Here is an 11,134-nt window from a genome sequence, read left to right on the forward strand (position 1 = left end):
AATATCTGATATGCAGGATGGTCTTAGGCGACCCCTGTGAAAGGGTCATTCGACTGCCAAAGGGGTCGCGACCCACAGGTTGAGAACCGCTGCTCTACACAGCAAAGGTTCTCAGACCTGAGTATGTGTCAGAAACACCTGGAAGGCTTGTTGAACGCAGACAGCTGGACCCCACCCCCAGAGCTTCTGTTTTAGGAGGTCCAGGTTGGAGCCCAAGAATCCGCATCTCTAACAAGTTCCCACCGATGCTGACGCTGCTGGCCCAGGGCCCACACCTGCAGAGCCACTGCTTTAGCAACACCAGGAAGCCTCCTGCTGAAAGGGAAGGCAGCTCTGTGAGCATACATCACCCTTTGATGCCTGCCAAGACTTTTAGAGAGTTCTGACCTCCTAACATGTGTACTACCCCCCACACCTGCAAACATGTTCCCAAGAGTCTTCCAACATAAGTCTCCATCTTTCCATCTTTAGGTTGAGTCTTTGTATGTAAAGTGGATTACTTATGGACAACACACAATTGGGTCTTTTGTTAAAATACACTCTCCATCTGTCTTTTGATTAATGTATTGAGTCCATCTAAATTTAAAGTGATTATTTGGGGGTGTCGAGGGCCATCAAGCAGTGATGGCAGCAACAGCAAGTCCCAGGGGAGAGGATGGATGAAAACCCCATACCTCCCTAAGTCTGTCAGGTTCCTGTTTGCGGGCCTGGCGGGATGGGAGCTACAATTTTTGTGCAACCCCTGGACCTGGTGAAGAACCAGATGAGCTGAGCGGGGAAGGAGCCAAGACGAGAGAGTACAAAACCAGCTCCCATGGCCTCACCAGCTTCCTGAAGGCAGAGGGCTGAGGGGGCATTTACACCGGCTGTCAGCTGGCCACCTGCACCAGGCCACTCCCACCACACTGGCCTTGGCATCTGTGCTGGGGCTGATGGCACACCCCTGGCTTTCTGCTGAAGGCCCTGACCGGCATGACTGCAGGTGCAACCGGTGGGAACACCACCAAGGTAACTCTTACCCGCATGTTCGCCAGTGGCTGGCTTCCAGCTGGCCAGAGCCCTGGCTACAAAAGCGTGCTTAATGCCCTGATGTGAATCACCCTGGAAGAGGGGGGTCCCCACACTATGGAGGGGCTGCATCCCTACCGTGGCTCGGGCTGCCATTGTCAGCAGCTCGCCTCTTACTCCCAATCCAAGCAGTTCTGACTGGTCTCGGGCTACTTCTCTGACAACATCCTGTGCCACTTCTGTGCCAGCATGGTCAGTGGCCTGGTCACTACTGCTGCCCCCATGCCCATGGACATTGTCAAGATCTAGAGCATGTGAATGATTGACGGAAAGCCAGAATACAAAAAGAGGCTGTATGTGCTGGTGAAGGTCTTCACTAGAGGGCTTCCTCGGCCTGTGGGCGGGCTTTACACCACACTGTGCCCGCTTGGGCCCCCACACCATCACCTTCATCTTCTTGGAGGAAATGAACAAGGCCTCCAAGCGTCTTTTCTCAGTGGCTGAGGCAGGCGAGGGGCCTGGAGCTGCTGTGGTGTGCTCCCACCCATTCCCACTCACCTGCTGTCCTACAGTCAGTGTCCCCTGGGGGGCCTGAACTACTGCCCTCGGTTCTCTATTTTCCCTCCACAGTGTGGTTCCTCTTCTAAAGGACTTTGGTCTGTCCTACCTCTGCTCCAGCTCACCCTGCTTTCTTGATGTGCATCTCTCTGTCCCTTGCTGTGCCTTGGGGGAAGCTGAGAAACTCCCTGAGGATTTCCAGGGTGTAGGTTTCAGGGCACATAGGGAAGCAGAACATTCCCCTTCTTCGGAGGGAAACCAAGGCAGAGCTGAGGGGACCAGGGAGAGCAGAAGCTGTCAAGATGATCAAAGGGTCTGCAGTGGGAGGATGTGGCTCTTCCTCCCTCCACCTCACTAAGGACATTATCAATAAATTAGATTGATAACATCAAAAAAATAAAATAAAGTGACTATTTGTATTAATATCTACTATCTTTGTTACTGTCACCTATTGGTTTCATTTGTTCCTTGTTTCTTTTTTGTCCTTCTTTTCCTGCTTTCTGTGATGTTAATTGGAATTTCGTGTGATTCAATTTTATTTTCTCTCCTGTGTATCAATTATTCTTCTTTTTAGATTTTTTGGTTGCCCTAAAGTATTCAATAAACATATTTAACTAATCTACATCTACTCTCAAATAACACCATGCCTCTTTGTATCTGATAACAAAGTATTCCCAATTTCCCTCTCTGGCCCCTTGAGACAATGCTGTCATTCATTCCAACTATCCACTCGACATGTTGGCACTATCATTGCCTCAACAGTCATCTTTTAGACAAATTAAAAAGAAGAAAATAAATTATTTTATTTTATCTTCATTTATTTCTTTGCAAATGTTCTTTCTTTATGTAGGTCCAACTTTCTGACCTATATCATTTCCATTTCTTGCAGGGCCAGCTTGATGGTGATGAGTTTCCTCAATTTTTATTGTTCTGAGAAAGTCTTTATTTCTCCTCCACTTCTGAAAGAACATTTTACTAATTATGGAATTCTAGCTTAGAGCCCTGGTGTGGCTCAGTTGGTTGGGCATCGTCCCATGCACCAAAAGGTTGCCAGTTCATTTCCTGGTCAAGGAACAAGTGGGCCTGATCAATGTTTCACTTTCGCATCAATGTTTGTCTTTCTCTCTCTCTCTCTCTCTCTCTCTCTCTCTCTCTCTCTCTCTCTCTGAAAAATCAATAAAAAATCTTTTAAAAAATTAGAGATTTTTTGATCAACACCTTAAATATTTCATTTCACTCTACTAGTATTCTTGTTTGCTTTGTTTCTGATTAAAAATCCAGTATAATTCTTATCCTCATTTCTCTGTAAGTAGGTGATTTCCCACCACCACTGCCCACCCCACTGTTCCTGGACTGAAGGGATCTGTTTGCCTGCACTCACCAAAGCCCTTGAGACAAACAGGAGTTTGCAGCAAAGAATGTAAGGATAAATTATTTAAGGAGATGGCACCATGCCCAGAGTCACAACTAATGCCCAAAGACCTAGCTCCCCAATAGCTTCCAGGGGATGGATTATCCAGGGAAACAAATCATTAATCATGGTGACTAAAGAAGTTGGTCTATACTGATTGGTTGATGCTAGGGTAGGAGGCAATTGGTCGTTGCATCTGGTCTTGATTTCAGTCATGGAGTTGTTCTGTCTGATTCAAAAGGATTCGCTCAGTGGGATCATTCCACTTTCCAGGGTCTAGAGCTAAAATACAACTGATGTCAAATGTTATCTTTAGTTTGATTGAAAACTCTGTCTCTGTTGTCAATAGACCCAAGACCTTGTTCCTACAACTGCTGGATGCTGGGGGGGGGGGGGGGTGTCTTTAATATTCTTATTAAATCTCAATATTTCAGTGGGCCTATGACTCAGAGGCTCATTATCCTGAGGACTTAATGATTAAGCAAGGGAGAGGGAGGGGGTGAATCAGGGTGTTGGGTGAGGCCAGCTTAAATCAAAAGAGAGGGGGGGGATCAAAAGAAAAGGCCAGATTTTTAAAAATCAGGTTTTTGTGCAGTTACACCACCAGTTTCTTTCAAGATTTTCTCTCTGTCTTTCCTTATTTACAGTTTGAATATAATACGGCTGGATGAGAGTTGGCTCTTGTTTATTTATTTGTTTGTTTGGTCATTTAAACTGTTTGGTGTTCTCTGAGCTTCCTGGGTCTGTGTTGTGTGGTCTGTCATTTTTTTTAAAAAATGAAACATTCTCAGCCATTACTCTTATATTTTTTCTGTTCCGTTTACTGTTTCTTCTCCTTCTGTTCCAATTATATGCATATGCCATGTCTCTTGATATCGTCCCTCAGTTCTTGGGCATTTTATTCTGTTTTTCTGTTTGTTTGTTGTGTTTTTCATGCTCTCTTCTCTTCACATTTCAATTTAGGGGGTGGGGAGTAACACCTGTGTTCAAGCTCACTGCTCTTTCTCCGGCAGATTCTAGTCTGCTGATGAGCCCATCAAGGCGTCCTTCCTCTCCATCACAGTGCTTTTGTCCTCTAGCATTGCCTTTTGATTCTTTCCTGGAGTCTCATACTCTCTGTTTACACTACTCATCTGTTCTTGCATGTTGTCTACCTTTTATATTAGAGCCCGTCCCATATTGATCACAGCTATTTTCAATTCCCTGCCTGGTAATCCCAAAACCTGTGTCATATTTGAGTCCGCTTCTAAGGATGGTATTTCTCTTCAAAGTGTGCTTTGTTTTGCCTTTTAGTGTGGCTTGTAATTTCATGTTGGAAGATAGACATGCTGGTAATAAAAACATTTTTTTTTTTTACCTTTCGTGTGGAGATTTATGGTCACTGGTAGGAGTCAGGTTATACTGACTGTTTGCTGTAGCTGTAGGTGCCAGAGGCTTCCCCCTTGTTTTGGTCTCCCCTCTTGACTTTAGGCTTCCCTAAGTTCTCCTCCACAGAGAAAGTGTGTGTCTTGCAGCTCTCTCAGCAGTAATCGCTGTTATTATACTGAAACCCTCTTGGCGTGGTTGTAAAGTGGGGGAGGGGGGTCTTTAATATTCTTATTAAATCTCAATATTTCAGTGGGCCTGTGACTCAGTGCTGTGACCTTCACAAGGATTTCTCCAGCAATATAGCTTTCTTCCCATCCCACCTTCCCCAGCTGCAGCATTTCCAGGCTACTCCCTTGAAGTCCTGACTTCTGTTCACTATGTTTTAGGTGAGACAGGAAAGCTAGAGGAGACTGGAGTGGGGGAAATATGTTCCTCCCAGGTGTGATAGGCCCTGGCAAAATCTGTACCTCTGGAGAGGAGGTATTTGTTATGAAGAAGATTGTGGGTATATTTCACAATGGTCCCCTGCCAGCACTGCAAGACCTTCCTCAGATATCCTCCATGAGAACCTGGTAAAGTTCTTAGAGCTACAACCCATGAAATTATAAGGGATGCCTAAGACTGCAGTCCCTAAGAGCTCCTCACTGTCATGCTAGTCCACATCAAGCAATTTTCCAAAATTACCAGTGAAGTGTTCTTACCAGTTTATGGCTCCAGCAACTGCCACTCCAGGTAAACAGCTCTCAGCTGTGTCTCTCTGGATGCACCCGTCTCCAGATTTCAAGGTGGTCTTTTTCTCTGCATCTTCATTTCGGCAATAAGTCCAAGGAAAGTCATTGGTTTTCAATTTGTCTGGCTTTTTCTTGTAAGAATAGGAGGGACAGCTTCCAAACTACTCACATGCAGAAGTTGATCTGGAAGTTCTTTTAATGTTAATCTAAACACAATAGATTCATAAAGGAAAGTACTTGATAAAAAAAATAAATTTGTATGGCATTTTAAAACCAAAGACTACCTATGCCACTGAATCATCTTCCTCAAAACTTTTATTGGAAAGCATGACTATGAACATGGAGACTTAAGTGCTTGGGTGTGGTATTTCTGCACAAGATATCCATAGCCTTCATGTAGCAGGGCCTGGTTGCATCTTCAGCTCACTCTACAATAAGGACAATATTTTCTTATCTATAACTAGAGGCCCGGTGCACAAATTCGTGCACTGGTGAGGTCCTTCAGCCTGGCCTGCAGGATCGGGCTGAAACCGGCTCTCTGACATCCCGTGAGGGGTCCCAGATTGCAAGAGGGCGCAGGCCAGGCTGAGGGACCTCACCAGTGCACGATCGGGGCTGGGGAGCGATGCGGGAGGTTGGCCAGCTGAGGAGGAACCAAGGGAGGGCCCCACGATGTGTCTGGCCCATCTCACTCAGTCCCAATCTGCCAGACCCCAGCAGTAAGCTAACCTACCAGTTGGAACATCTGCCCCCTGGTGGTCAGTGCACGTCATAGCGAGCAGTTGAGCGCCCTTAGCATATCATTAGCATATTATGCTTTGATTGGTTGAACAGCCGACCAGTCGACCAGACACTCAGCATATTAGGCTTTTATTATATAGGATGGTTATGTTTGAAGAGAACTGTTTTATGTACAATGTGGCCAGCATGCTGGAATAATAAACCATAACTGTGTGCCTTTTATTTCTAAAGGTGGAATATTTACAATAAATAATAGCCATAATCTAGGAAGCTCAGCCTTAAGCAAGAATTATTGAATCTAAAATTTGAATGCCTTCACTTAGTTCTGTGCTGACTCAATACTAATTTAGAATATGTTCGCCTCCATGTCTGTGAGTACATTTTATCAAATATATAAATAACCCTATTATTCACTTCACAATTCTTATATTAAAAGTGTCTTATTCAAATATTAAACATGACTAGAAACCAGAGAAATATAAATTAAATGCAGAATGAGGTACTCAGGCTATGTTCACAAAAGTAGAGACTCCAGGAGAATAGAGAGCATGGTAGGGCAATGTGTAAAGCATTAGATCACCTGACACAGCTGACCACTGTGTCATCCTAGGAGTCACTTGTCTGCTCATCTCTAAGCCTTGGCATTCTTACCTGAAAATGGGAACAATAATAGCACCTGTTAGCCCCAGCTAGGTGGTTCAATTGGTTGGAGTGTCATCCCATGCACCAAAAAGGTTGTGAGTTCAATATTTCTCTTCCTTCCTCTCTCTCTAAAATCAGTAAACATAATCTTGAGTGAGGCTTAAAAAATAAAAAAAATAATAGCACCTGTTAATGTGTGATGATGATTAAATAACAGTTCATGAGAAACTTAAGACAGTATCAACCAGAGAGTGAAAACTAAATAAGTTATGATTATTGCCAAGTCCAGAGTCATTTCATGTCTGAAACATTCCAAATGTGTCTGTTCCACACATGTACAGCTTATAATCAGTACAGGCTTCAAGCCTATGGTCTCAGATTGCCTTGTACTTTATACCCCTTTTGGCTTCTCCCACCCCACTGTTTCTTCAACCCTTTAAGTGTCTATCAGACTTTTGGTCTTTTTTTTTTTTACTTCCTATTTCCTTTTGTTCCTCCTACTTGGAATTCCATTTCTGGCTTGAAGTTCACAGCAGAATTTTAGTTTCACTAGATTTTATCGTCAGAAAATCCCTAAATAGAACTTGCAGTGCCCTTCCACCATTTTCCACATGGGAAGACCCATCCACCTGACCCTGCTCTGTCCTCTTGGATCCCCCACCCACTTGGAAAATTTTAATTTCTTACATCGTAATAAGTAAATTCTTTTAAAAGACAATATGAAACTCTATATGAAAAGCTTAAGTGTTCATCATCCCTTCTGACTCAGTAATTTCACTTTCGAAAATGTATCCTAAGGAAATAATGCAAAATCTCTGTTTATAAAAGGCTAAGTGACTGACCAACCATATGTCCGACCATCTGACCAACTGGCCGGCCAGTACATATGACTCACACTGGCAATTTAAAAATAAACTTTGACTCGCGCATGCGCGATACATACAAAGCTCTTGCTGGCACCAATCACATGCATGTGTTTCGGTCTTTCATTGTTGATAATAAATTTGGTGACACTTCTATTATAGAGAAAGGGCAAATAACAATATTAAAGTATTTCTTCTAATTAATTTCCTTTCAATGTGCACAAATCTGTGCACCGGGACACTAGTATAGGAATAAAACCATAGCATACAACATTTTTAATACAGACTTATTTATGATAGTGATAAATTGGAAACAAACTAATGGTCCTACAGTAGAGGAATGCTTAATTAACTTATAGCACATTCACTCTATGGAATATTCTGCAGACATTAAAAAGAAAAATCATAGCCCTGGCTGGGTTGCTCATTTGGTTCGAACAGTGTCCTAATACACCAAGGTTGTAGGTTCAATCTCTTGTCAAAGCACATACAAGAGGCAACCAATGAACGAACAACTAAGTGGAACAACAAACCAACATTTCTCTCTCTTTTTCTCTCTCCCTTTCTCTCTTTCTTAAAAATAATTAAATAGATAAATTTTAAAAAAGAAAAATTATAAAAACTACATAGCAACTCAGAGCAATGCTTATGAGTCAAGTGAAAAAGCCAGAGATATTACTATATATTCTGTATGATTGCAATTATGTAAAAATATGAGTGCATATAAAAAGAAATAAGCAAATACTCAAAATGGGTAGTAACTATGTTAATGAGATTAGTGGTGGTTCTCTTTTCTGTTTTTTTTACTTTCTGTAATATTATTTCACTGATTTATTTATTTATTTTTTTTTAAATATATTTTATTGATTTTTTACAGAGAGGAAGGGAGAAGGATAGAAGGATAGAGAGTTAGAAACATTGATGAGAGAGAAACATCGATCAGCTGCCTCCTGCACACTCCCCACTGGGGATGTGCCCGCAACCAAGGTACATGCCCTTGACCGGAATCGAACCTGGGACCCTTGAGTCCGTAGGCCGACGCTCTATCCACTGAGCCAAACCAGTCAGGGCTATTTCACTGATTTATAATGAAAAGAATTTCTTTATAAATATAAATAATTACAGGGCCAAATTCAGCTTCCAGAATATCTTGTACTTTTCACTCAAATGATTTGTATTTCAGGATTAATTTCTCATGCTTGAAATATGTTCTAGAGGGAAATATTTTTCGTTCCAGATAGACTAAAGAAAGTAATTTAGTTTACTGAGGAAATTTTGACCTCTATGTAAAAGTAACGTTATACTTAGAGGAGCACTTGCTCCTCTATGAGCAGGGCATATGTTTTGAATTTTTTTTATCATAAAATAGATTGAAGCTGAACTATCCCCTCTCCTTTTACTTGCTCTCTGTTCATCTGATGATGAAGCATTTGTAAGGCTGGGGACTTGGGTAGCATTCAGGATCCTGGCCAAGCAAAGCATTGAGACCTTGGCCAAATACTCAATCCAAACGTGCTGAATTGAGGCATAAATGTTTGTAGGTGATTCTGTGCCAGCCAGGTGAAGCACATTCACTGACAGTGGAATGATGAATTATCTAGAATACTGTAAGATAACATTTTGTGTTTGTGTGTGTATGTATTTTAAGAAGGGGAATTACCCATCCTATATAATAAAAGCCAAGGTGATGTCACGCCCTCATGTGACACCCTCATGCAATGTCATCACAATATGGCCACCACAAGATGGCCAGCAGGGGAGGGCAGTTGGGGTGAATAGGCCAGCAGGGGAGGGCAGTTAAGGGAGACCAGGCCAGCAGGGGAGGGCAGTTGGGGGCAATTGGACTTGGAGAGGAGCAGTTAGGCATCAATCAGGCCATCAGGGGAGTGGTTAGGGGGTCATCAGTCTGGCAGAAAGAAGCAGTTAGGGGCAATCAGGCAGGCAGGCAGGCAGGCGAACAGTTAGGAGCCAGCAGTTCCGGATTGTGAGAGGGATGTCCAACTGCTGGTTTAGGCCTGATCCCATGGCAGTCAGACATCCCCTGAGGGGTCCCAGATTGGAGAGGGTGCAGGCTGGGCTGAGGGACACCCCCTGTGCACAAATTTCATGTACCGGGCCTCCAGTACCAATGTATAAAGAATAAATATGCTTATAGCCATAGTGTATGAGTATGAAAAGGGGGAGTATCTACACTAATAAAGGAGAAAGATGCAAATTGACCATACCTTTGTGATGCTCACCAGTCGATCAGGAGTGAGTATGCAAATTAACCCAACAAAGATGGCAGATTAATTTGAATATGCAGGCGCCAAGTGGCCAGGGGCAGGGTAGGACGCTTGCATTGTCACCATGGCAATGATGCAGGCGTTCAGCACCGCCCCAGCCGCTTCAGGCCTCTGGGCAGCGTGGGAAGGAGGACAGGCAGCTCCAGGCCAGAGTGAAGGCAGAAAGGCGGCTCTGGGCCAGAGGGAAGGTGAAAAGGTGGCTCCGGCCAGAGCAAAGGTGGTGCCAGCAGCCAGGGGAAGGAAGGCCCATTCTTGCATGAATCTTCGTGCATCGGGCCTCTAGTGTAATAGTAATCTCCTACATTGAATGCCCCTCCCACCCTACCATCCTATGTCTTTCCCAGATCTCTCAAAGCCACTGAAAGTGTTTTTTATATGCATAGTCTCTCCTTCTTCACTTCCAGTAAGAATCTATGGGGTCTCCCTCACTACTATGTTGAAATTGCACTGATTAAGGTCACAAATTAATAGTTGCATCTATTTCTGTCTTTTTCTTACTTGACTTTTCTGTAACCTGGATGCTGTGAACATTCCCTGCTCAATGAGACTTTTCCTCATGTGGCTTGCATTTTCCCACTATGTTGTTTTTCCTCCTGCTGTTCTAGGTGCACATTTTCATTCTCTTTGCATGAGTTTCTTTTCCTCTTTCTGCCTTTATGTTGGTGTCCCTTAACTTGCTATGACTCCTCCATCTCTACATATTTTCCTGGACAACTTTATGCATTTCTGTGATCCTTCTCCCACCTATCTACTGATGACTTACAGCAGTGGTTGGCAAACTGCGGCTCGCGAGCCACATGCAGCTCTTTGGCCCATTGAGTGTGGCTCTTCCACAAAATACCACATGCGGGTGCGCATGTAGAGTGCAATTGAAACTTTGTGGCCCATGTGCAGAAGTCAGTATTTTGTGGAAGAGCCACACTCAAAGGGCCAAAGAGCCGCATGTGGCTCGCGAGCCACAGTTTGCCAACCACTGACTTACAGGATCTATATCTCTATGCCAGACCTTTCCTCTAAGCTCCAGCCTTTGGTATGCCTAACTTCTGAGACAATCCTCCATGGATGTTCCATGGGAGTGACTCAGATCTGCATGCCCATAGCTGAACTTGTCTTAGCCCTCTTATTCCAAACCATTACTCCTCTAATATTACTTCTCTCTATGACAGAAACCAGCTGCCTTCCTTCTTTGCTCACATCTAATAAGTCACCATGTCCTCTTGATTCTACATCTTAAATATTTCTCATATTAGTTACCCCCCTACATTGTCCTGGCCTAAGTTCAGGCCCTTGACATCTCTCCTAAATTATTTCAATAGTCTCTCTGCCTCAACTCTTACTTCCTTCCAATGTCTCATACATCTATTAGCATCACAGTGATCCTGTCATTCCTCAAAATAGCTAAGTAGTTCTTCCTTACAGAAGAACTCCAATTAAGAAATGTAGAAAGAATGATGGAAATAAAAAAAATCACCATTTGAACACTATAGTATTAATGGCTTAGGTACATTCATGGGTAAATGCTAAAAT

At 43.3% G+C, this 11,134-nt stretch overlaps 1 pseudogene; it reads left to right on the top strand.

Moving 5' to 3' along the window:
- The first annotated feature begins 624 nt into the window (after nt 1-624).
- Nucleotides 625-1,603, top strand: LOC118670349 (annotated as a pseudogene).
- Nucleotides 1,604-11,134: the final 9,531 nt, after the last annotated feature.

This window comes from Myotis myotis, unplaced genomic scaffold (genome assembly GCF_014108235.1).
Source record: "Myotis myotis isolate mMyoMyo1 unplaced genomic scaffold, mMyoMyo1.p scaffold_m19_p_15, whole genome shotgun sequence".
Lineage (NCBI taxonomy): Eukaryota > Metazoa > Chordata > Mammalia > Chiroptera > Vespertilionidae > Myotis > Myotis myotis.